The sequence below is a fragment of the Rattus norvegicus genome, chromosome 5, assembly GCF_021556685.1.
Source record: "Rattus norvegicus strain SHRSP/BbbUtx chromosome 5, alternate assembly SHRSP_T2T, whole genome shotgun sequence".
NCBI classification, from domain to species: Eukaryota; Metazoa; Chordata; class Mammalia; order Rodentia; family Muridae; genus Rattus; species Rattus norvegicus.
In genome coordinates, this window is record NC_141538.1 from 75698997 (window position 1) to 75726589 (window position 27593).

Genomic DNA, 27593 nt, shown 5'->3' on the forward strand with positions numbered 1-27593 from the left:
ATAAAAACTTTATGAAGGGATGGGGCTATAGCTGAGTGGTGGGGTGTTTCCTAGCCTGCCTAGGGCCAATTACTAACTCCACAAAGCAAAAACTTATTGCCTCAAAGTTAAGTTGATTCTTCTACAAGATGAGGGATGTCAGCCCAAGGAGATTTTGTACACCGGATACCACGTAATCCTCTGACACAATAATGTTTTCAGAAGCAGAGCTTTGCAGTTTTATAAGAAGCCAGCTCAGACTAGCGAGGCTGACTTTACTGCAGTCCAAAGCTCACACACCACCTCAGAGCAGTGAGGCCTGAAACTGAAGTAGAACAAAATTTGGTAGAACAAGGCTGTAAACATTTCCTCAGCAATCAAGTAAATAAGGAGCCTGAGTTACAGAGGCAATAAAGAAATAGCCACCTTTAACCAAACATGACCCTCGGAGCAGTGCTATCAATCCGACCATATCTGAAGTGATTGGCCTGCGTGCCTGTCACTGATTAGATTGGGCAGAAAAACCACCAGCCTGCTGTTGAGCCAGAAGGCAGGCAGAGAAGGGTGGGGAGAAGGAAACTTGCTCCTAGTAAAATCTGACTTGGACTCCTACAACATGACTGGACTCCTTTAGAGGCTGGGGTGGGTGGGAAGTCCTGTTTAGAGCATTGTGATTATATTCTGCATCTGATGTTCAGAATGTATCCCATGGCTTGTACATGAGTGCCTCTTTATTTTTATTTTCTGAGAGAGGCCCTTATGATATAAGCCAGGCAGGCCTTGGATTCCTGATCCTCCTGCCTTCAGTTCCTGAGTGCTCAAATTGTAGGCGTAGGCTGCCAGGCCAGGCCACACTCAGCTGGAATGATCACATCTTGATAATCCTATGATGTTCTACCTTTGTCTCATGAATGAGAAAGGATGGACTTCAAAAAAAAAAAAAAAACCAAATGGTTTGCAATTAACAGAAATAAGGAAGTCACATTAGGAACTGAATGGCTGCTGACTACTGCAGGCATGGTCTGCTTCTGATTTAGTGCCTGACAGCAAAACACCCACGAGCACAAACTAATCCAAAGTCTAAATACCAAAACCCCAAAGCCTCATCTCTTGGGACAGTCTGCACCTGGACCCCTTCTCTCTTGACCCAGGCTTCCTCAGTCAGAGAACTGAAATCCCTCGTGTCACACATGTGGGCCTGCTGGAATTTTGTGTTCAGGGCCACTGGTGACACGTTTATGTCTGACACAGAGAAGGACAAGGGGACTCAAGAGGATACTTGCTGCCCTCATCTTTCTCATCAGTACCACATTCCTCCGTTCTGTCAGACTTCACTTCAAACCTCACGTCCAAACGTTGAACGAATGCCAGGTAAGTTGGTACACTGCTGTAACCCCAGCAATGGGAGGAAGAGACAGGGGGATTAATGCGAGTTCTAAGAGAGACTACTAGTGAGACCCAGTCTCAAACAAAGAATAAACTCTGAACACTAAAGAGATTGAGCCAAGACTTTTAAGGTCATGTTAACAATGAGTTGAGTCAAAGGCAAAGCTGTTTGGGCTACTGATGATGCCACAGCAGGATTTCTACCAAGCTGACCCTGGGTACAGTCTTGGATTGGGATTGTATGGTTTTGTCAATTGATGGTTTTCAGAAAGCATCCCGGTTATTCGTGTGAAAGTCATACCCAACAGACTCCACATCTGGGGCTGCAGCTCAATCCCTAATCTTAACCTTTTTAAAAATGCTTGTTTTCAAAGTCGTTTACTACAAAATTACTCCTGACAGGCAAGTGGCCAGACAGAACCTAGAGGAAAAAGAATAGAGAACATGGTAGAATCGTCTGTTCCCAGGAAAATCCTCAAGACGGTGCACAGGAATGGACGAGGAAGTGTCTTTGCTTAAACGTTAAATGAAAAAAAAAAAGGTGTTTCGTTAGTGTTGACCTTTATTATTAGGGGGTGTTGGACTGCAGAACTTTTCTTTAGTCTTTATGTCCATATCTGTTTATCCTTAACTTTATGTAGTGAATGCTTGTTCCTTTATTTCGTAACGTGTGTTTGTTGCTGTTCAGTCTGGGTGAAGCCTGGACATCTTCAGTGTTTCTGTGTGAGGATTCGGCAGCTCCTCTTAGGATATTCGGACTGTTCGTAGCATCACATTCCCCCCAAAACAACACAGTTTCTGTTCAACGACCTGGTGAGGAAGCCTGGCAATGGGGTTGGGTAGATTTGAAGAGGGAGATGATGACTTCTCTTCACTGCTCTGTGCTGGGACAGAGTGCATTGAAACATTATTCAGTGACACCTCTGGACTTGGAGTTACTCAGATCTGACACAAAGTCTGTGAAATTGAGACTCAAAAAAGACATTTTTTTTGAGGGGGAGGGGAGTGTATATCATACTTTGCAGTAAGCTAGCCTCAAAATTCAAGCTTGCAATCCTCCTGCCTTGACCTTTTGTGCGCTGATATTACAGGCAAATATTAATAATATTTCAGTGACCTATAGTTGACTCTCTTTTTATTTCAGGCCTCCCTCCTTCACTTCCTCCCTCCATCCCTCATTTCCTTCCTTCCTTCCTTCCTTCCTTCCTATCTTCCCTTCCCCATTCTACATTTTTTGCTACTTTTTCTTTTCTAGAGGTTTATAAAAACACTTTATCATCTTAGCCAATTTTAAATATATGGATTGGTAATATCAGATACATGAACACTGTTGTGAGACAGATTCTTTAAATTTTGCTTTCTCGTTTGAGACAGACTCTACTTTGTTGCACAGGCCGGCCTAGAGCTCTCTGTGAAGTCCAAGTTTGTCTCACCTTCGTGCGTTCTCTTGCCTAGGTCTCCTCTTGCCTGGGATTGCAGACGTGAACTTTCTTCTCAACTTCCTCCTCTCCCCCCTCAGTGTTGCATATGCTGAGTAAGTGCTCTAGCAGACAGTTCCATTCCCGGGCTTAACAGCTTTTGTGAGGTGTAGTTGATGTGGAACACTGATCTAATAAATACAATTTGATGAATTTGGACACAAACAGACACATGCCCAAAACATAAAGATGGTCATTTTACCTGTTACCTGGCATTTTCCTGTTCCTGCATCACTTGCGTGTTTGTGATAAAAACACCTAACAAGAAGTAGTGTATATACATTATCTTTTGTCACAGACAAATGTCTTGAACAGACAGAGTATTGAATGTATGCATCTTGCAAGCCAAATATTGTAGCATCTATGGAAAGCAGCATGGTGATTTCTCAAAAGATTCAAAATAGAATCACTGAATGATCCAGCAACTCCACTTCTGAGTGTGTATCCAAATGAATTGAAATCAAGATGATGAATAGATACTTACACTCCCAAACTACACACTAATATATAATGACCAGGATATGGAAACAAATTCACAGATGACTACGTAAAAGGAAATATGGCAAATATATATGAAAGAATAGTTTTAGTGTTAATAAAGAAGGAAATTCTATAATTTGTGGTAGCATGAGTCCATCCCTGGCCTCCGGTCTCTTAGACCTTGGCCTAAGGGAGATAATATAGCCACGGGATAAATATGAGGAGATAAATAGCTCCGTGTGTTAGTAAGCTGTGATCCTTGTGCATCAGGTGCTGGGAGCTGTGAAATAGAAATGCTTCTCCCTGTCTGGGAGTGTGGTCGTGAGCACTGACGTGACCGTGTAATACAACAATGTCATCTGAAAACTGCCAGTCGTTGGCACTGGCAACAAAGTCTCACACCCCTGGATTTCCCTGGCGAATTGGCAGGTCAAGGTCTGGCAATAGGGATGATAAATTCATCTCCAAACACATTGTTTCCAGTAAAAGCACTTTTCCAAGTCAGTGTATGATGTTTCCTCTCTCACAAGCCATATAGTTTATTGTTTATCATTTTTATGGTTCATGGGAAATGCTCTTTTATGTATTTAATGTCTTCCTTGGAAAGTAAAGGAAGTACCTGCCATGGGTTTAGGGGGAAAGGAACTTTCCTTTGAATTCTAGAAGCTTTCAAACCTAATGGGGCAGGACAGCTTGCAAACACATGTTTGCAAACCATGATGCTGAGGATAAGATGACATTCCTTTTCTTTTGCATTTGTAAGTCAGTTTTCACACCCTTAGCAAGATCTGCCCAGGGCCTGGAGCTGGGATCAGGGATATAAAGACAAAAGGTTTGATTCTTCTGCCCACCCACCTCTTCACCACTTTCCCCAGGAGACAGACTTGAAAATTGACACATGGCATCCTCCACAATGAATCCCCTTTCGTGGGGGCTGTAGATTGAGATGCCAATGTTAGCTAGCTAAGAAAGTTATGATAGTACAGAGCAGGCAAAGCATCGATCTCCCAAACCCTTAAGAACTCTTGTGCCTTCAGTGTCCTGATCACGGCAGAGTGTAGACAGGGGCCACCTCTACCCTTGGTGCAGGCTCTGTTGGGCAAGGGATTTTCCTTTCATCTTGTTATCACCTGGGCTGAAGGCATGCTTAACAGGTGACTTGAAGAAATATAAAAATATGTATAGCTTTGTGTTTTTATGCATCTGTTGATGCCTAGTATGGCTGAGTGCCTGTAATCCTGGCACTCAGAAGGCACAGGAAAGAAAACTGTAGCTTCTGGGGCTAGCTTGGGCTACACGGCGAGTTTAGGTTAGCCTTGGCTTCATAGCAAGACCTTGGAGAGAGATAGGAGGTGGGGAGAAGAGCAGAAGATAGAGGAGAGGAGAGCAGAGTAGAGGAGAGCAAAGGAGAGGAGAGGAGAGCAGGATAGAAGGGAGGAGAGCAGGGGAGAGGAGAATGGGAAAGGGGATATCTTTCTTGCTGCATGGAGCAGAATCACCCGTAAATGCTAACAAACCACGTTCTTATCCAGAATTCAGGGACTAAGTCAGATCGATCTCTAGGAGAAGGTCCAGTCATGTTTTTGATCATGTCTTAGACATAAGCTAATACTTACCGGTCACTAGGACAAAGTAGAGAACCCAGCTTGAAGTCAACAGTCTGGCTTCTACGCCCTTTCCCTTGGTGAGCTTCATAAAGGAGCCTGGGAATCACAATCCCTTTGGCAATATGGTTGTGAGACTGAAACTAAATCATGTAGGTGATCTCACCTCCTAATAAACCCCCTAACCATGTAGTCATACTTATTACTTTCCATTTTCTTTCCAGAGAGGGCTTAGCTGAATGGACAGTCTTTTCTGAACTTCTCGGGCTCTGCACTTAATAGTCGGTATCTGCTGGTCCTTGTTAGGACTGTGGAGTTACCATCAACACAGTCGGTTTACACTGAATGAAACTTTGTCTTAAAGACTACAGCCGAGTTCAAGGTGAACTTAGTCTAAGAAGACAGAGGTAAACAAGCAATTTCAATGCAATTTAAAAATAATAATGATAATGGCTATAATAAAATATTTAAATTGATAATTACCATAATTAGCATTTTTTCAGCATTATGATATGCCTTGAGTGTTTATATTTTGTCATCTATTCCTCATTATTATGCCACAAGCTGGCCATTATTATTTGCATTTGACAGATAATGAAATTGTGGTCAGGAGAGGGAGAATAGCTTGCTCTGGGGCAGTCACCAGGGGTATAATTCACATTCAAATCCAACTCTGTCAGATTCCAAAGTTCGCCTCTTTCAACTGGTCTGAAGTGCGGTCAGCAAACCAGTGCATCTGTAGCTGCAACTGTCAGGCCCCTCTAAGCCCTCAGTCAGGAGGTAGACAGGGGCCAGAGTACAGTAACTAAGCTCTTGATAATGATCTACAGTGAGAAGCTGATCTTACCCCAGGTCACAAAGGGTGTGTGTGTGTGTGTGTGTGTGTGTGTGTGTGTGTGTGTGTGTGTGTACGCGCATGCACACACTCACTTGCAGCTGAGAATAACCTTGAACTCTTGCCTCCTTCTGAGTTCTAGAACTGCAGGCATGGATTCCATCTCTGTTTTATGTTGTGTTTGGGTTGGATCCAAGGTTCTGTGCAAGCAGAGCAAGCACTGTACCATCCGAGTTACACTCTGAGCCCTGGCTGTTTGTCACTTTGTCTAGAACAAAGAAGATTGTGTTGACTTTATTTCTTGATAATGGGGCCCCAGATGATGAGCACTGAGGGACACTGAGACCGAGCCTGTGTTTTGTAGCAGTGAGTAATGTTGCTTGAGTGTGGAAGGGATGAGAGAAAGCTTTTGTTGGCAACCGTCATTGAGAAAAGTGCCTTCCAACTCTGGCCACCAGACTGCCATTCTCTGGCTATTGTGATGCACACCTGTAGTCCCAGCACTCCGGAGGGAGACTGAGATCAGGCCAGTTTGGGTTGTAGAACAACACTCAATCCTCTTACCACAGCCTTTCCCCCAAACACTGCCATTCTAAATCAGCCATTCTCTTTCACAGCAAGTGTAGTCTTTTCTCTTAGAAGACACATGTCATGACCTCAAGAGTTAAGAATGCTGTCATCAGAGCAAAGTCCCTCTCACTGATGAGCTTCCTTGCCCCCTTTCCTGATGCTATGGCAAAACTCAATCAGAAGGCCCCCTTGCCAGTTTCTTACACCACGGTCTTGGTCTATGAGCCAATAAATTCCTCACCTTTGTAAATTGACCAGTTTCAATTATTCTGTAACAGGAGCAAAGAAGAGACTTAGGCAAGTTCAGCAGTGTCATTACATTCCTACCATAGCAAACTGGTACTTCAGGCTTTCTAGGGGACAGGGTCTAGGTAAAGAGGAAAGAGCTTTTTGAGGACCAGGAAGTAGTACAGTGTTGGCAGGTGAAAGTTACAAGGGACACAGTGAGATACCACATCCCAGAGACTTCTTTAAAATGGATTCATATTTTATTAGCCCCGTTTTACACTTATTTATTTATTTTTGCATGGTGAGGTGCCTGGAAGTGCTATGGCACACATTGCCTGATAGGTATTGGTTCTCTGTTTGCTTCATTTGGGCCCCAGTAATTGAACTCAGGTCATCAGGCCTGACACCATGCATTCTTATCTATCGAGCCATCTTACTGGCCCTTATTGTACCTTTGAGACATAATCTTGCTATGTAGCCTAAGTTAACCTTGAACTCCTGAACTTCCTGCCTCAGCCTCCAAATATCTTCTGTGTGCTGCCACACCCGGCATTAACATTCAATTCTAAGCCTCTCAGTGAAATGTCATCTTCTCAGAACTAGACAATAGCATGGAATAAGGAAACAATTTTCTTATGTCCTCTCTACCTCAAGCCATCTTGAAAGAGAAGCTAATCAGGCATTCACTGCCCAATTTACCTAAGTCAGGTATAATTATTAAATAAACAAGACACACAACAGGGAGGTTCCTTTGGTCTGGTCACCTTGTGTGATAATGCCTACCACCCATTTTTGCTGACACTGCTTTTGTTACATAAGAAAACTGTACTTTTCCTAAGCAGCTGATGCTTCCTCTAATCTGACAGGACTGGTGATTCACATGCACCTTGATAAATGTTTCCGACTTTGCTTTCGACTTTGAGAACCATAACACTTCATCGGTGTTCATTTCCTCTTCGTACAGTGTAGGGAAGCTGCCCCACTCTCTTTCATGTAACATTTCCTTGGTTGTTTTTCTTGTATTGTAGCATTGGTTTTTATTTTATTTTTTTTTCAAAAAAGCATCTTCAAGTTCTCATAGGTAGAATACGTGTAAATGTCCACAAGGGACCATACTAATTACATAGAAATGGAAAATGAGGAAACTGAATGAAATCACACCTCTATCAATAAGTCAGTAAGTATTTGAGTAATTTTACATGAAGGACAGGAAGGGATGAGTCACTTTGGGAGAAGATTGTCCTCTGGAAACAGAGGTGTCCACACTGAATTGATTAAATATGAGATCAAATGCAATGTGGGGGCTGGGATAGTACTTACCCAGCATGCATGAAGTCTGGGGTTCAATCCCCAATACCACAGGGGTTAGAAAAGAGCAATTCTGGAAAGAAAGATTTAGAAGTCATCAAGCCAGTTGTCAGAACTATCAGAAGAACAGTTCATTAAGAGAAGCCACTTCTCCCCAGGCAACAGCAAAAGGAAAAGACATATGGCCAAGACAAGGTCCAAATTATCCCATGGCTGATGGTATACATATGTATGTTAGTCATGCAGCATGGAGTGAACGGTGGGACACCACCCTTACTCCTAATATTAAATCATATGACAGGCTGTGAAATGTCAGATTCAACTCAACACTAGAATTGCCTCCTATAATATATACTTTCTCTGGACATATATACTTTTCCCACTTGAGTATACAGATCAAGTATTTGTGGTTTCTAAGTAAGAATTCCATATGTTTAGAGAAGGAATATTTTGCCATGAAACTTCGAAATGTATCACCGATGGGAAAATTCCGATTGCTTCAGGGTCAATCTGTCTGTCTGCTCTCTGGCACATGGCAGGATGACTATCATTCATATTGTGAAATAAAATGGTTTCCATTCTTATATTTTAATGAGATGCTTTAAAACTTAAGAGTAGAGATAGCTTAGTGTGTACCAAATAAAATGTCACCAAATATCACAAAGGGCCACAGGTTTTCTTATTAGGGTCTCTAAACAGTTTATGTGGAAAAAAAAGATTTTTCAAACAGTTCTTTTACTATCCTCCAACCATTGCTTTGCTTGGTTCTGGTTAATCGATCAGCCATGAAGAAGAGATACAAGTATGTGAACCTCAAATCCTTGTCTTCTGGAAAAACAAGCAAGTAAAATGCATAGAGAATAAAGAAAATCCCAGTTGGTAAGGAAGAAAAACAATGGCAATAATGAAAATGAGTCAAAACATCACAGAAAATTAGCAGTTTTTTGCACAAGTGGCCTCTCAGGTCCTGTGGTCCTTAGTGCATTCTCAACTAATAAAGGTTCTTTTAACCTCATTGGCTGGGGGGCATTTAAGGTGGCCTTTTCCTGGATTGCATTTCTCCACAGACATCTTGGAGGTTCCTGACCTTGAGTTGGATTCCGCCATCTTGAAACCACCTACCTCTTTATGTGGACCCTCATCCCTGACCCCTGCACTTTGTTTGCTACTGCAGAACAGGCAGACTTGCTGCAGAGATAGCTAGTCTGCACTGAAAACTGCATCCATTTCATTTCTTAATCTTTAAAGCTTATTTTATATGCATGTTGTTTTGCTTACATGTATGTCTGTCCACTACACATATGCTTGTATATTAGGGCATGAACTGGTTATATTTTTGTCAACTGGACACAAACTGAGATACCTAAGAGGAGGGAACCTTAGGTGAGGAATTGCTCCCATCAGATTGGCTTGTGGGCAGGTCTGTGGGAGAGGTGTCTTGACTGGTGGTTGATGAACGACAACCCACAGTGGATGGTGCCAACCCTAGGCAAGTTGTCCTGAGCTCTATAGGAGAGCAAAATGGCAAGCCTTGTGGAGTGAGCCAGTAAACAATATTCTCCCAAGGTCTTTGCTTTGGTTCCTGCCTCCAGTGTTCCTGCTTTCAGTTCCTGCCTTGACTTCAGTCTATGATAGATTGTGACTTGCAAGCTAAAGCCAACACCTTCCTCCCTAAAGTTGATTTTTGTTGTGTTAACAGAGAAATAAACTAAGATAGGGCTAGTCAAACTTTTTAGCTTTCCTTACAGTTAGGTTAGGGTTTCTGTGCTGACTTGAATGAGAATGGTCACCACATAGTCATCTATTTGAATTCTAGGTTCACAGTTGGTGGAACTGTCTAGGAAGGATTAGGAACTAATTGGAGGGGGTGTGTCACTGGGGATAGACTTTGAGGTTTCAAAAAGCCCATGCCATTCCCAGATATGTCTCTCTACGTCTCTCTTTGGCCCGTGGTTGTGGATCAGATGTTGTTCCAGTGCCTGCTACCGTGCTTTCCGCTGTTATGGTTGTTGACTCTAACGCTCTGCATGGTGAGCCTAGAACTCAATGTCTTATGCAATCCTTTCATTATGGAGTTTTGTTCCAGAAATAGAAAGTTAACTAACATGGATCAATGAGTTCTTGCCAATAAAACCTAGGCAGACGTGATGTCCACTATTGTGTGGTCTAATGCTCTAATATGATAACACCCATCACACAGGAATCCTGTTAAGTGAAGACGATTCTGTGGGTTTGAGTGGGGTCAGGGACCCTACATTTTGACGGAGTCTCAAATGATGACAATGATGTATGGTACTAGTCATAGTCTGACCCTAAAATGTCCTGTGGGGACTTCTATGACTTATCAGCATTTTCCGCACAACTATAAGTAAATTAATTGCTCAAGAGAGCAGAGACCCTGCATAGATGCAAGACAATTAAATCAACACTCCCTAGGGAGCTGCTGAGAGACTATGAAAATAGCAAGAGGTAAAGTCCTCATTGTATTAAACCCTGTACATGGTAGCATGCTTGTGACTAAGTTGTGACTTGCTTTAGCTCTCCTATTTCCAACTGCTATTGCTGAGTCCTTTCTTGTCCTTTCTTCTGAGGACCACACCAACCTTTTACCAGGTATAATGATAGCTACTAGAGAAGTCACAGAGTCAGATGAAATTCTTTTTCTCAGTAATTAGGAGAGGAGATAAGAAAGATGATATCATTTAGGGGTGTGAAAATTTAGCAGACATATCGGGAACAGCTTCTAGATGTGATTACTAACATTGGCCTTGCATGATGGGTTGGCATAGAACACTTAATAACCAGGAAAAGGAAGGCCACCGCAGGGTATTTAAAAGGTGATGACAGGAAAGTGCACGAGGAAATGGGAGAATGGTGTTGGTGGTCAAGGGTAGGGTGGCATACAGAATACAAATGAAGTTAACATTGTATCATGGAAAACTTCAAGCAGTGGTCTAAGGAGCTGGGGTTTTATTCTGGGAAAGCAGGGATCGCGTGGCTACCACACACCCCCTTAATTTTTTTTACAAGGGTGCTAAGCACCTGAATTTAGTTTCCCTTAATTGTGAAACAAGCAGTTTACCCACTGAGGCATCTCATCTCCAAGGGTATGGAACTCTTGATGGCTTTAAACAGAAGTAGGCTCTCTCTGGGAAGAATGCAGAGGGCACTGGGTTACAAGGTTCTGGACCTCTCCTATCCAAGGGCCTGCTACAACAGTCTAGGTAGAAGATGTAAGGTTTGTGGATGCTGAGCACAAAGGTGAAATACTGGGAATTCCCTGACAGTACTGTAAGGAAGATGGAGTTGTACTTCTCCACACACCACACCCCCTTTTCAGAAAGGAGGAAGCTCCTTAGGCTGGGTCTTGACATGTCAGTGTGTCTTGTCTTGGTTACAGGTAGCCAAGGCACATCTGCCATGGAGACAGTCTTTAGATCTCTGGCTTCTAACGCCAAGCTCAGTATGTTTTCCACCCAAGAACAATGCTGTTGCCAGGGTCATAAGTGCCCTCTAAATTTGCCATAATTTACACCTTGTAACTTGGCCACCATTGCAAACTTTAATTTGAATAGTTTTGAGTCACCCAGTTGGGAAATTTACTGGAACTCTGTTTCACCATAACCTGCCAATAGCAGGTTTGAGACACACTAATCCTACAGTGGGCACATAGACCTGTTACCACTTCTCTGGAGCTATACCCAATGTGAGTGACAGAGTCTAGAAAGAGTACCCCCAACCCTCCAAGGACTCCCCTCATTCCACATCTGACCTAGACTGAAGGGACAGGGCTCAGCTATTGCTCTTCTTGTTATCTTTTCCAGCACTAGTGATGGGGGTCTATAGGAGAGAGACAGGTCATAGGCCACAGACTCTTGTTTGGAAACAACTATGGAAAGATACTCTAATGGCTTTTCAAGATCAGTCTCAGAGGGGAGTTCTTTTTCTATCTGTCACCAGGCAGACATTTCTTTATACCTTATATCTGTAATTTGCAAATTAACTCATGTCTGCTACTTACTAACTCTATGAGTTGGAACAAATAATATATCATCCCCAAACCATGTTTTCTATAGTTCTAAGTGACAATAGGGGTGGTTTGCCATCTGAAACTTTATAAGGTTAGGGTGACAAAGTTCTGAGTGGAAAGCATTGTCTTGTGTTTCAGCTGCTACCTCAATGCTGGTATCCAAACAACAACACTGCCAGTCACCCAAACCATCCGATCTGAGAGTATCCTGGTTTGGGAATAAGACTTCTTATCAGTCAAGCCTTCTCTATGGGTGACCTTGGACCAGGAAGCCTTTCATACAATGAGTCAGGACTTCAACTCCTCTACCTAGGGTTGTTTTTCTTATTTAGGAGGGTAGTAGAGTTCCTGTCTTGTCCAAAGAGTAAGATATGTCACTCCCGCTCACTCTTGTGGAATAGTCAAATAACCCCTCTAAGAAGCAGGGGGTGCTGGGAAATGAGGGTTGTGATATGATAGCGAGAGGTTTTTTTCTATGAGAGAGAAGTTATTTGTGGGAAGCAAGCACTGTCTCTATCATAGAGGAGGGACTACTGTGGTAGAATTAAGCTACGAGGAAAGGAATCCAGGTTGGTGCGGTGACAATATGTTAACATATTTACATCCATTTTAGTTGTGCTAGATTTTAGTTGGGCAGGTCCTGCCCTGCTTGGCACCTGGATCTGAGCGAGAAAACATGTGGGGCTGGTGACTCAGACTTGTTTGGGTCTCAGAGAGGATGTCCTTGAACCCTTTGCTCAATAAACACCTTCCTCCTGCAAGGAGGTGAGAGGTCATCTGTCTGCCCACTTTGACACCTTCACCCAGTGACCTTTGGGGTCTTCAGATACCTTCAGGGTAACTTGGTGTGAGATCCGTACAAATAGTCCTTGGATTTGTCTGTGTCTGACTCATCACAACTCTGAGTGTGAGAAAGCAAAAACAGACCAACAGCAACAGGATGGTGCCATCCAGACCTGGGTCCTGTAAACAGACTGTGACCCACATCCTGCCTAGTATGTGGGATGCAGTGAGAGTCCTGACAGTGAGTATGCAGAGCTTTGGACAGCAGACCACGACGTGCAAAGGCACAGCCAGATCACATCCCATGCACGATGGGGAGGCCAGATGAGGGAAAAGTATGTCTTTACATCAGGGACAACTGGTCCTGTGTATTTAACTCAGGTTTGTAAGTCTAGATAAAAGTTGGTTATCCTTTGTAAGTTTCAGTTTCCCCGAACTGAAAAAATTGGCATAATATTATGGATCCAAAATGCTTTAGAAATTTGTGAGTCAATTTATCCCGGCACCCAGTGCAAATTCTACTATAAATAAACGCAAGTAATATTTTCCCCTGTTCTTTCTGTGTGGTGTAAGGGAAGCTGTTATTCTTTCAGTTAATGAACATGAATAACACCAATAACAACCCTGTTTCAAGTTCCTCTTATGAACCACATAGTTCTTGCAGCAACTGTAATACGGATGGTATGATTTCTATGTTAGAGCAGACACTGAGAGTATACCAGGGACCCCAAGGGACAGACATTTTGCTACTGGCTTTTTATGAGAGAGAGAGAGAGAGAGAGAGAGAGAGAGAGAGAGAGAGAGAGAGAGAGAGAGAGAGAGAGAGAGAACAAAAAGCAATGGGTTCTCAGAGGGGCTGGAAAATGTCATGTCTAGTAAGCCATGGGGCAAGGTCTCTAACCCCACAGCTCAGCCTTGCATAAAGGATTTTCACCTCAGTCCACTTCCTTGGTTTTATTGATTGACACATTTGCAAAGAACTCCCTCATCTCAGCTACATAGCAAAGAGTGATCGGAAGCCGCCTATGCCCAAGATTTGCTGATTGGAATGTATTTGTTGAGCCCAAATCATCAGCAACTCTGGGAATTTGCTAGAAATGTTCACTGTCAGGCCTATCCCCAGACTTTCTGGACCAGAATCTGCATTTTCACAAGGTACCTGGGATAGCTATCAGAAAGATCAGAAGGCAGAAACTCACTCCCCTAGAAGGATTAAGTGGGAATTCTCCTTTTCAGGGACCTCTGCCCTTCATGTCTCATAGTTTCTTCTTCTTCATCATCATCATCACCACCATCACCATCACCATCACCACCACCATCATCATCATCATCATTTTCCTGCTAGAACCCTCTACTCAACAAGTTCCTTTCCTTTGTGTGTTGACCCACCAAGTTTAGTTCTTGCCCAAGCATGGGTGGAAGCTTAGATTCTAGGACAAGAGCAAGTTTGCTGTGGCCGACCATCAAGAAATGGCAACCACTCTCAATGATCTTTAACTGCCAATAGTCCTTTAATGAGGAGCGGGTCCTCAGAATCCCTCTCCTATCAGTTTGTCTTGTTTAGGTCTTGAGCACAGTGTTGTTTGTAATAGGCTTGTCCTGCTCTTGAGTGTACCACAGAGTCCCAACACTTGAGCCTGATGATCTGGGGGAAGATGTGTGGCACATGTCCTGGGCCTTGGCAGAAGGGGAGATGCAACAAATGAGGCTTCAACTGTAGAGAAACCTAGGGCCCTAGGTTTCTGTTGGAGTTAGAGATCCAGTTCCTGGAAGCTGAAGTCTACCAATGCTTTTCAAGGTGGCTCTTGCAGATCCCATAGTTAACCTATGATTAACTTTAGCACCACTATCATGCCCATGTTTGGTCTGTGATATAAAAGGTGTGACCATAGGATGTTCAGGCCCATTTATCCAATTGTCTATTTGAGGTGGTTCTAGAACCACAAAATACTGAAAATGAATCTCTTCTTGGAGGAAGGTGACCATTTGATGGACATAGATTCAAGATGAGACAAAGGAGCCATGCTTGACATGCGCGTCTTCTCATGTGCCCCAGTGGGAAACAGATGCTATTTATAGATTTTGAACACATGCAGCAGCCAGGCACTGGAAAGAGAAATGGCACATCTCTTCATGGTTAATTCTTATGACCCTTTAGGTAACAATATTGTTTTTTTTTTCAGAAAAGAAAACTGAGGCTCAGAGAGGCCATGCCACTTCCAGAGTCAAACTGATAGTGGTAGCAACAAGATTATGTTCAACCTTCTTTTCCAAATGTGAAATGGTGTTCTAATTGCAATGTGTTTCTACAATGTGTGAGTTTGAATCCTAATCCTTAGCATAGCAGTGTTGGAAGGTGAAGCTAATGGGAAATGTTTGAGTCCCATTGTGAATAGGTTATTACCAGTCATTGAAGAGTTTGAAGCCAGGGGTTGAATCTCTTGCTCTGTCGTGAGTGTGTGCATGCCCTTCTGCCTTGCATCATGGGATGACTTTGCAAAGGCTCCTCCCAGATAAGGGATCCTTCGTCTTTGACTTCCTAACCAGAACTACAGCAATAAATTACTTTCTTAAAATGGTATAAAGGCATAAGCTGTTACGAAAACACAAATTGGATTTAGGTCAATGGGATTATAAGGGGGTATGGATCATGCATTTCATAATTAGGGATGGGAATTGACATCCAAATAAAGGAAATCTTTAAGGGATCTTTGAAGTGTCTCAGACTGTCATTCCCCCCATCACTTCTGAGATTAGGGGAAGAAGGAGGAGGCTAAATGTTTGTCATACATGGGGAGGAAATGGCTTTAATGATATCATACATATACTCATGGATGAGTCATTGTTTCTAGAGATGCAGATCATTGACACTGATTAACATGGAGTCACACAACCAACCATGCTGCAACGGAGATGGTGGTGGATGTGCAAACTGGCAGACCCACTGGAGTGACTCAAAATGGAAGCTGTAAGTCCCCTGAAGGACAAGACAAAGCCAGATGGGAATCCATTCTTAAGCGCCTCAGAGAAAGAAAGACTTACTCCTAATACTTTTGTAGTTAACCCAATTAGTTAGGGACAGTCCCAGGAAGACGATTCACAAGTCACGAAAGGGAACTCTGGGAGCAAGGGAATGTGAGTTCGAGCTTCCAGAATCCACATGAAAAAGATAGGGCTCATAGGGCACCCAGCCCAGCTCAGCTATCTAATCCCATCAATGAGAGACCAACTCTTAAAAATAAGGTAGATGGCACTTGATGAATGGGAGCTGAGACCTTTGGCCTCCACACACACATGTGCATGTGTGTGTGCTTGCACGTGTGTGTGTGTATACATATGTGTGTGTGCATGTGTGTGTGTGTGTGTGTGTGTGTGTGTGTATGCACCCATGTGTGCACACATGCACATGACTGAACTACATCTATCTTCTGTGCAAAACAAAACAACTTTCAGGAGAAGAGAGCTGCTGCTGGGATGTGTGCATCTGACCCACAAGCAAGAATCCCCAGTGTTCCCCCTACTTTGAATCTGCACCAAATTTCTCCTAAACTTTTCCTAAACATCAGCAATAGGCAGACACCCAAAACCAACCCAATGTCACTCAGGTGGTTTCCTTCTTTCCATGTGCTGGCTCTTGCTTGGTAGACACTCTGTGCTCCACTGGCTTGTAAATGGGTAAGAGGACAACAGCCACGAGTCTCTGGGTTTACTGTCCTCAGTCCTTTGTGGTGGGAGGAACCACAGTGTTCTCTCCAAGATATTTCCTAGAAGTCACTTGATTTGCTTTAAAGATCCTTGTAGAACACCTGTTTTGTGTAACAAGCTAGACTGGGAGACAAGGCTGACACGTGTAAGCCAGATGGGAACTGCCTTTCATCACCTTGCTCTGCTTCTTCAAGGCCTATTTCTAGCCTTCCTAATATGGAGGAGAGTCTTCCAACACCAGTTTTACTCGATACCAAAGGGAGATGGAGGAAGGTGTTTTCAGATCTCAGAGGGAAACACTGACAACATTCTTCTGTAGTGTTTCCACTTTTCAGCATTAGTTCTGGTACAAGTCCAGGTTACTAGTCATGGATTCTTTGCTCTCCCTTTCCGCAGCAGTGTTGGGACCACTTTCCTTCAATCAAGTAGGTACTCCCACTCCCACTTGTCGAGCACTATCTCTAGAGAGTAGAACAATTCATTTCCGCCTTAGCTTTTTATACCCAATTTTCTACATGCACATGGCATCATGATTCTTGGAAAACCAAGTGAATCTCCAGTTCCACTATGACAACATAGTATAGCTGCTACTTAGTGGGCTCCAATATTCACCCAAAGATTATGGTCTTAGTTTTCAAATGTGAACAAGGAACCCCTGTTTTGCATGCTGGATTTGAATGAAAGCTCTCCAAACCTATTGGTGTTGAGAGTTACACCTGTGATTAATTCCAGCTGTTGGCTGAAGCAGGGGCTTGGAGAGCTTGAGGGCCAGCCTGGATAACACTGAGACATTACAGAACCTATACCAGATAAACTAAATCAAAATTTCTTTCTCTCTTGACTTTTTTTTTCTATTATTGGATTTTTAAAAAATGTACATTTCAAATGTTATCCCCTTTCCTGGTTTTCCCTCCAGAAACATGCTATTTCCCTCTGCTTCTATGAGTGTGTCCCTGCCCCCCCATTCCCTCCCACCCACTGCCCTGACATTCCCCTACACTGAGGCATGAAGCCTTCACAGGACCAAGGCCCTCTCCTCCCACTGATGCCTGGCAAGGCCATCCTCTGCTACATATGTGGTGGGAGCCATATAGCTCCATCACTGTGTACTCTTGGGGTGGTGGTTTAGTCCCTGGGAGCTCTTGGGAGGAGTCTGGTTGGTTGATACTGTTGTTCTTCTTATGGGGTTGCAAACACCTTCAGCTCCTTCAGTCCTTTCTCTAACCCCTCCACTGGGGATGCATTTCTCAGTTCAATGGTTGGCTACGAGCATCCACCTCTGTATTTGTCATGTTCTGGCAGAGTCTCTCAGGAGACAGCTATATCAGGCTCCTGTCAGCATGCACTTCTTGACATCAGCAATATTGTGTGGGTTTGGGGCTATATATGGGATGGATCATCAGGTGGTGAAGTCTCTGGATGGCCTTTCTTTCAGCCTCTGCTCCACTATTTGTCTATGTATTTCCTCCTATGAGTATTTTTGTTTCCCCTTCTAAGAAGGACTGGAGCATCCACACTTTGGTCTTCCTTCTTCTTGAGTTTCATGTGATCTTGGGTATTCCAAGCTTTTGGACTAATATCCACTGATCAGTGAGTGCATACCATATGTGTTCTTTTGTGATTGGGTTACTTAACTCAGAATGATAATTTCTACTTCCATCCATTTACCTAAGAATTTCATGAAGTCATTGTTTTTAATTGCTAGGTAGTACTCCATTGTGCAAATGTAACACATTCTCTGTATCCATTGCTCTGTTGAAGGCTATCTGGGTTCTTTCCAGCTTCTGACTATTATAAATAAGGCTGCTATGAACACAGTGGAGCACGTGTCCTTGTTATACATTGGAACATCTTCTGGGTATATGCCAAAAGTGGTATAGCTGGGTCATCAGGTAGTACTATGTCCAATTTTCTGAGGAACCTCCAGACTAAGTGATTGCACCAGCTTGCAATCCCACCAACAATGGAGGAGTGTTCCTCTTTCTCCACATCCTCGCCAGCATCTGCTGTCTCCTGAGTTTTTGATCTTAGTCATTCTGACTGGTATGAAGTGGAATCTTAGGGTTGTTTTGATTTGCATTTCCCTGATGACTAAGGATGTTGGACATTTCTTTTCTTTTTCTTTTTTTTTTCGGAGCTGGGGATCGAACCCAGGGCCTTGCGCTTGCTAGGCAAGCGCTCTACCACTGAGCTAAGTCCCCAACCCCAGATGTTGGACATTTCTTTAGGTGCTTCTAGGATATTCGATATTCCTTTGTTTAGCTCTGTACCCCATTTTTTAAAAAGGGTTATTTGATTCTCTGGAGTTTAACTTCTTGAGTTCTTTGTATATATTGGATATTAGCCCTCATTCTGATGTAGGATTGGTAAAGATCTTTTCCTAATCTGTTGGTTGCTGTTCTGTCCTATTAACAGTGTCCTTTGCCTTACAGAAGCATTGCAATTTTATGAGGTCCCATTTGTCTATTCTTGTTTTAGAGCATATGCCATTGGTGTTCTGTTCAGAAAAATTTCCCCAGTGCCAATGTGTTTGCGGCTCTTCTCCACTTTCTCTTCTACTAGTTTCAGTGTATTTGGTTTTATGTGGATGTCCCTGATACACTTGGACTTGAACTTTGTACAGGGCAATGAGAATGGATCGATTTGCATTCTTCTACATGCTGTCAGTTAAACCAGTACCATTTGTTGAAAATGCTGTCTTTTTTTCTATTGGATGGTTTTAACTTTGATCACGTGACCATGGGTGTGTGGATTCATTTCTGGGTCTTCAATTCTATTCCATTTATCTACCTGCCTGTCTCAATACCAATACTGTTCAGCTTTTATCACTATTGCTCTGTAATATAGCAGGAGGTTAGGGATGGTGATCACCCCAGAAGTTCTTTTATTGTTGAGAATAGTTTTTGCTTTTCTGTTTTTTTTTGTTGTTGTTATTCCAAATGAAATTGCAAATTGCTCTTTCTAACTCTGTGAAGAATTGAGTTGGAATTTTGATGAGGATTGCATTGAATCTGTAGATTGCTTTCAGCAAGATGGCCATTTTTTTTTACTATATTTATCCTACCAATCCATGAGCGTGGGAGATCTTTCCATCTTCTGAGATCTTTTTCAATTTCTTTCTTCAGAGATTTGAAGTTCTTGTCATACAGATCTTTCATTTGCTTGGTTAGAGTCATCCCAAGGTATTTTATATTATTTGTGACTATTGTGAAGGGTGTTGTTTTCCTAAATTTTTTATCAGTCTGTTTATCCTTTGAGTAGAGGAAGGTTACTTATTTGAGTTAATTTTATATCCAGCCACTTTGTTGAGTTCTCTGGTGGAATTTTTGGGGTCACTTAAATATACTATCATATCATCTGCAAATAGTGATATTTTGACTTCTTCCTTTCCAATTTACATCCCTTTGATCTCCTTCTGTTGTCTAATTGCTCCAGCTAGGACTTTGTATACTATATTGAATCGATAGAGAGACAGTGGGTAGCCTTATCTAGTCCCTAATGTTAGTGGGAATGCTTCAAGTTCCTCTCCATTTAGTTTAATGTTAGCTACTGGTTTGCTGTATATGGCTTTTACTATGTTTAGGTATGAGCCTTAGTTCCTGATCTTTCCAAGATTTTTATCATGAAGGGGTGTTGAATTATGTCAAATGCTTTCTCAGCAACTAATGAGATGATCATGCAGTTCTTTTCTTTGTGCTTGTTTATGTAGTAGATTACATTGATGGATTTCTGTATATTGAACCATCCCTGCATCACTGGGATAAAGCCTACTTAATTGTGATGGATGATCATTTTTTATTGAGTATTTTAGCATTGATATTCATAAAGAAAATTGGTCTGAAGTTCTCTTTCTTTGTTGGACCTTTGTGTGGTTTAGATATAAGCATAATTGTGGCTTCATAGAATGAAGTCTATGGGCAGTGTTTCTTCTGTTTCTATTTTGTGGAATAATTTGGAGAGTATTGGTACTAGGTCTTCTATGAAAGTCTGATAGAATTTTTTACTAAACCCATCTGGTCCTGGGTAGTTTTTTGGTTGGAAGACTTTTAATGAATGTTTCTATTTCTTTAGGGGTTATAGGACTGTTTTGATGGTTTATCTGATCCTGATTTAAGTTTGTACCAGGTATCTGTCTAGAAAATTGTCCATTTCATCCAGATTTTCCAGTTTTGTTGAGTATAGGCTTTTGCAGTAGGATCTTTTGATATTTTTAATTGCCTCAGATTTTGTTGTTATGTCTCCCTTTTCATTTCTGATTTTGTTAATTTGGATATATTCTCTGTGCCCTCTGGCTAGACTGGCTAAAGGTTTATCTCTTGTTGATTTTCTCAAAGAACCAGCTCCTGGTTTTGTTGATTATTTCCATAGTTCTTTTTATTTCTACTTGGTTGATTTCAGCCCTGAGTCTGATTATTTCCTACTGTCTACTCCTCTTGGGTATATTTGTTTCTTTTTGTTCTAGAGCTTTCAGGGGTGCTGTCAAGTGTATGCCAGTGTATGCTCTCTCCAGTTTCTTTTTGGAGGCACTCAGAGCTGTGAGTTTTCCTCTTAGCCCTGCTTTCATTGTGTCCCATAAATTTGGGTTTGTTGTGCCTTCATTTTCATTAAATTCTAAAAAGGCTTTGATTTCTTTCTTTATTTCTTCCTTGACTAAGTTATCATTGAGTAGAGCATTGTTCAGCTTCCATGTGTATGTGGGCTCTCCATCGTTTTTGTTGTTATTGAAGACCAGCCTTAGTCTGTGGTGATCTGATAGGATGCATGGGATTATTTCAATCTTCTTGTATCTGTTGAGGCCTTTTTTGTGCCAGATTATATAGTCAATTTTGGAGAAGGTAACATGAGGTGCTGAGAAGAATGTATATTCTTTTGTTTTAGGATGAAATGTTCTATAGATGTCTGTTAAATCCATTTGGTTCATAACTTTTGTTAGTTTTTTTTTTTTTTTTGGTTCTTTTTTTCGGAGCTGGGGACCGAACCCAGGGCCTTGCGCTTCCTAGGCAAGCGCTATACCACTGAGCTAAATCCCCAACCCCAACTTTTGTTAGTTTTACTGTATCTCTGTTTAGTTTCTGTTTCCACAATTTGTCCATTGATGAGAGTGGGGCGTTGAAGTCTCCCACTAGTATTGTTTGAGGTGCTGGGTGTGCTTCGAGCTTCAGTGAAGTTTCTTTTATGAGTGTAGATGCCCTTGCATTTGGAGCATAAGTATTCAGAACTGAGAGTTTGTTTTGGTGGATTTTTCCTTTGTAGAGTGTGAAGTGTACTTCCTTATCTTTTTTTGATAACTTTTGGTTGGAAGTCTATTTCATTTGACATTAGAGTGGATACTCCAGCTTGTTTCTTGGGACCATTTGCTTGGAAAATTTTTTTCTCAACATTTTACTCTAAGGCAGTGTCTGTCTCTGTCACTGAGGTGTTTTTCCCATATGCAGCAAAATGTTGGGTCCTGTTTATGTATCCAGTCTCTTAGGCTATATCTTCTTATTGGGGAATTGAGTCCATTGATGTTAAGAGATATTAAAAAATAGTGATAATTGTTTTCTGTTATTTTGTTGTTAGAGGTAGAATTATGTTTGTGTGGCTCTCTTCTTTTGGGTTAGTTGAAATTAAATTACTTTCTTACTTTTTCTAGGGTGTAGCTTCCCTCCTTCTTTTAGAGACCAGCTCTTTCCCAGTGGCTCTTGGTACAGAGAGCTGTGGCACAGAGTCAGGTCACAGACAGAAACCAGAAGGATTCTGTCCCATATTGCTCTTCAGTTCCTGTGTCCTGAGGTCTTTGGGCGGGTACCCCTGAGCAGAAGTGGTGGGGACTTACCTGTGTTCTCAGGTGTGTCAGCACTCCTGGGAGACCAGTTCTCTCCTAGTGGAATCTGGGTACAGAGAGCTGTGTCACAGGGTCAGCTCTGGGTGCAGGCCTAAAATAGAATTTCTTAAATCTCTGCACAAAAGATTCAGCTGGACAGTTATCCCTCCTTTCCTCTATCTCCCTAATTCTATCTCCTCCTCCCTAATTCTATCTCCTCTTCCCTTCTCCCTTTTCCCATTTCTTCCCCAGGGTCTTGCTATATAGCACTCTCAATTCTCCCACCTTAGGTTCTCAAGTGCTGGGATTTTGGGTGTATCCAATCATGTCACAACACAGTTTCTTTGCAAAATGGCCTTGAAACCATCGAACCATGTAACAAGACTTGTAATCATTCTTATTGAAGTACCCGCTGTATTCTGTTTTTCACTAACCATCTTATATGACTCATATGCAGCTACCATTTGAGTTATGGGAATTCAGTGAAGAAAGGTCAATCATTTCTTGCTGGGATTGGAAAAGGAAAGAGTGAAGAAATGCTACCTGGAGGAGGCAGGTGGTGTTTATGGCGGCTTTAAGAGAATGGTGGAGCTTCTATCAGCTGGGGAGAGTGGCTCGTGTAAATTGTCCATTTCAACTCAAGTTACTGAAAACAGAAGCAGTGGACCCACGGTATAAGCTGACTCAAATGTGGAATAAAAATTTCATCAGTGTGACAGCCTTTGTCTTGCTTGACCTTACGAGCAGCAGAGTCCCTTTCCTTTCTCCCTAGAAGATTAATAACTCCTCAAATACAGTCACTAAGGCTTTCAGGCTCCATAAATTTTCAGCATCATGACATATTGTAGAAATGCTGACATTTAAATATCAAAATTCCCTCTCCAAAATAGCATCTAACATTTGAAAGCACAAATATCTATTGACAGCTTCATGTTTTGATGGGAAGTTCAAATATGAACGCTTCCATTTCTTCCATAGCCAGCTCTCCAGCTCTCTCCTGAAGGCGCTGGAATGGAAGGACTCTGTGCTAAACAAGAGGAGGCTAACAGTGATAGCCATCGGTCAATACTGAGCTTAGTGGCTGACTGCCTTTTTCTCCTTAATGCTATTTGCTAAACCAACACCAGTGAGAGTCCTTAATAAGGGCTGTTAGCTCATAACAATGGTGTTTGTTGAGTTTGCTAAAGTGAGATGGTGCTTATATTTGCTCCACTGCCCTTGAGGGTGCTGCTTCAGAAGCCTATGACACAGTTTTGAAGTGGGAACGTTTGATGAGGGCACTTGGCAGCTCTATAAACACATTGGTAGTTGAGAACAGAATCCCTAACGCTAGAAAGTCCATTCATGTTTCTTTGGCTTATAAGGGATTTGCTTGGTTACAACCACAAAGCATACATAAGTATGTACAGAACCCATTCTCACGCGCTCTCACTGTGTCGAAATACACGCTGAAGTTCAGGGTTCTTCCCTTAGTCTCAGCTTTGAGTTTGTAATATAGGTGTTTTCTTTCCCACTAAGATGAGCATTTGGAAGGAAGGAGACTTCAGAACTGTGGGATACAAATGAGTTAGGTTCCTTACCGCAAACATATGTCATCTCAAAGACATTTATTTATCTATCTATTTATTATTGTGGTGTGTGTGTGTGTGTGTGTGTGTGTGTGTGTGTGTGTGTGTGTACATATGTGTGGTCATAAGATAGCTTGTGGGAATTGATTCTCTTCTTCTGCCATATCAGTCCAGGAAATAAAAGTCAGAGCACCGGATTTGGTGACAGACAAGTAGATTTACCCACTAAGCTATCTATATTACTCAAACATGTCCTTTACAGACAAATAGATAATACTAACGTCTTGGGAAACTGGGTTCTTTTCAGGACTCTTGATCATGCTCTCTCCAAAGTTTACAGACTTAGCCAGTTAATGCACTAAGGACAGCACTTCCCACCCCAACCCCACATTCATGTGATTCATGTGCAGTTTAAAAGTATTAAACCAATATTTTTTTCTTTTGCTCTAAGCTGTCTGCCTCCCTCTGAAGTGCCATTAGCCTCATTCTTGTTCATTGATATTAAAACATCATCTGTATCTCTTGTGAGATTGTAAGATTTAATCAACAGGTTCCTACAGGTTTTCGAAAGTTCTAGAATAAAAATTGGACAAAAGAATTAAGATGATGGTAATAAAAAGAGACACAGTTTATTGTTCAAACCAGGATCTTTGCAGAGTGACGGGGTGTACGATGATTAATTATGCTTGGACCACAGGTGTGAACTAGGGCTAACCTGGGTGTGACCTTTGGTCTTCCCAGCAATATGCAAAAGGTTAATATTTAATGTGCCCCTACCAGAAGCTGGGAAGTTAACTCTTGCTTGTATGTATTCTTCTATTTAAACTTTACATTAACATGATAGAGAGGTTTTCACAGTTCCTTTGTGAAGAAGAAGAAACGAGGGCCCAGGCAGTGATTCATCCAAAGTGACTCCTCATGTAAGCCTGTAAGAACAGATCTGAGTAGAGGTCTTCTTTCAAAGTGAATTCACACAGCACTAAAGGTGAGCTCTTCATCCTATAAATCGATGTATTAATTCCTACCCCCTACTGGGTTATAAAGGGATGTGGGTACTTCCTGGGGATCATTTGTACCTTTTAAGGTAAGGAAATCGTGAGACAAACTTCACAAAGAACTTCAGCTAAGTGACTGGGGAGAAGGTCAGTGGGAAAGTGGCTGCTGCAGAAGTATGAGGGCCTGGGTTTGGATCTCTAGTACCCATACAAAAGCAAGGCATGGCTGCTTGTGTCTATAACCCCAGTCAAGGGGTTGGAGAGGTTGCAAAGTCAAGAGAATCCTTAGACTTGCTAGCTAGTGTAGCTAGTCAGTCTAGATGAATCAATGAGCTCCTAGTTCAGTGAGGAATCCTATCTCGAAGAAGAAGCTGGGGAACAATTGAAGAATGAACCTCTTGTTGATCTCTGGTTTTCACATGGATGCCACATGAACATGCCCCCAATAAGCATGTACTACAACACATGCAAACACACACACATACACACACACACACACACACACACACACACACACACACACACTTCAGTCAGGTATGTGGCACAGGTCTGTTACCCTAATACTTAGAAGGTTATGGCAGAGAGATTATGAGTTCTCAGTCAATCTGACTGACATACTAAGATTTTGTCCGTGCCCCACCCCATGCAAGAATGAAGAACTTTACCTTTATGTGCTGGCCTATGTGGTGAGTTTTTGTTTAATATGATCAGGAGGTGATTAGTTTTTGGAAGAAAGGGAGAAAGGGGAAGAAGGAGAAGTAGTAAGAGGATGGAAGGAGAGAGAGAGAGAGAAAGGGAGGAAGGGGAGGGAAGGAAGGACAAAGGGAGGGAGAGGGAGAAAGGCAAGGGAAGAAAGCAAGAAAGAAGGAAAGAAGAACCCTTGTTCTGTTTTGTTCTGGAACTGAGATCCAGAGAAAGAAAATTCCCTGTCCAGGGTCACATAGTTCATGACAAAAAGAACAATCACCCACAAATTCCATTCTTGAGTTCTACTCCACATCCTTTTTGTGACACTTTGTTGTATAACAGCCACATTAAAATGACAGGTTGCTGGTTGACACTAATTTTGTATTTTACTTCTTTTTGACATTGTCTATGAATTGCTGGTTCTTGGGAAGTTTTGCTTTAAAAGCATGGTAAAGCAGGTTTGTACATGTGGAGCAGGAATTAGTGTCACACTTCCTCACTGTGGAAGACCTTTCTGAAGTCAAGTGTGGCAGGCTGGACTTTGTTTTCCTTCTCAGTAAAAAAACAAATATAGAGTTGTTGAAATACTTTCTTCCACCACCATGGTCCCGTGTATTTGAGAAAAATCATACAGCAGGTTCAGACTGGAAAGTAGAGAAAGCCACAGTAACTTTGCAATGAACACGGATCAGAGATTGGGCTGGACGAGAAGGCTACTAAGTATGGAAGGAAGGAATTGCAAAAGACACAACCATAGAAGATGTTTAGAAGAAATCCTCACTCTTCAGCTCCTACACAGACTTCTTATTGGCTTGTTAACACAAGAAGTGACTCTTTTAGGGGTGGACTGAGTTGTACCTTGGGTCTGTTTGAGGGGTAAAAGGACAAAGATCCCACAGACATTCATTCCAAACCTTCCGTGGAGCTTCTCACTTTACTCTGCTCCCACTTTTGAAGTGATTCCAATGAAATACATTTCACAGAGCAGAAGGAAAGGCCATCTTAATACTCCCCAGTTCTCACTCCAGAGCCTAACCAGATGCTCACTCTGTAACAGCATTGGTCTCACAGATCTTCGTTCTTACAGTGCACTGGTGATCTCTCAAACGTCTGTGCCCATGCTACCTCATTTATTCACTATCACCCTGAAGTTGATGTTGTTACAAGAGCTAAAGTCAAGCAGCTAACATGCTGTGACACTGGACTTTATGTGAAGGCAACTTACTTCTGTGTGTCCTTGGTACCGATCCACACTGAAATGTCTAAGCATAAGCTGGGAGCCAGGTGGTACACTCAACAGTTGCACCAAAAGCCATGATCATCGATGCTACTGTAAGGTGGACCTCCAGTAAGGTTTCCTTAATAGTATTGACCTAATTTTCAAGGTCCCTCCCTTATTTGTGTTGCAATCTGCCTTTTTTTTTTTTGACAACGACTTAGTTAAATCTCTGTTGTCTGCACGATGCATAGAATCTTAACAGGCAGTAGGTGGAATAATTAAAGGGTGGATTGGTTTCTATCAGTGGAAAGAATGAGGTCAAAGCCTAGATCTGATAAGGCAATTTTTCAGTGCCACCAGCAACCCTTCTCCTTTCATTTTCTGCCTGCCATCCACAGAGTGTCACTTTCTTCTCTACGAGGGGGTGGGTGCTAGGTCCCCGAAGGTGCTGCTTTGGTGCCTGTGTTGAAACAGGGGTGAAGGAAGATGGCAGAGAGCTCTCTTGCAGTGTGATGTTGGTGATGTTAGTGCCGTTGATGATGCTGGTCCTGAGAGGCTTTTCTGTTAGATCTCATTGGCCAGCAGATGCTGCTATATCAACAATCCAGGGGTCCAGCTGGATATGCCATCACTCCCTTTGAATAGAAGGAAATGATAGGTAAAGGTGGCCACCAGAAGGTCTGTCTTACACACCTGTACCAAAAAGAGATGCTCACCATCTTTACCCGTGTAGCCTTCTTGCTCACCTGCCTTTCTTGTTCTGAAATAATTTCATCTCCTCGTGACATTATTCTTTATTTCCATAACCTTAAACTCCCAGTCTCTGGGATCCCTTCTTCCTTAGCAACTTTTCAGACATGTTTGTTATCGTAGTAACCAGGGCTCTCTGTCCTCCTGCATCTCAGAGATGTCCTTTAGCATCTCAGAGATTG

General features: G+C 42.3%; 1 long non-coding RNA gene across 1 annotated transcript in view; it reads left to right on the forward strand.

Annotated features, from left to right (window-relative positions):
- The first annotated feature begins 480 nt into the window (after positions 1 to 480).
- Positions 481 to 27593, forward strand: part of LOC134478980 (uncharacterized) — a 71133-nt gene continuing 44020 nt past the window's right edge. Inside the window, exon 1 of the long non-coding RNA XR_015620231.1 lies at positions 481 to 1350. This is a non-coding gene — a long non-coding RNA (uncharacterized LOC134478980). The remainder of the gene's footprint in view (positions 1351 to 27593) is intronic.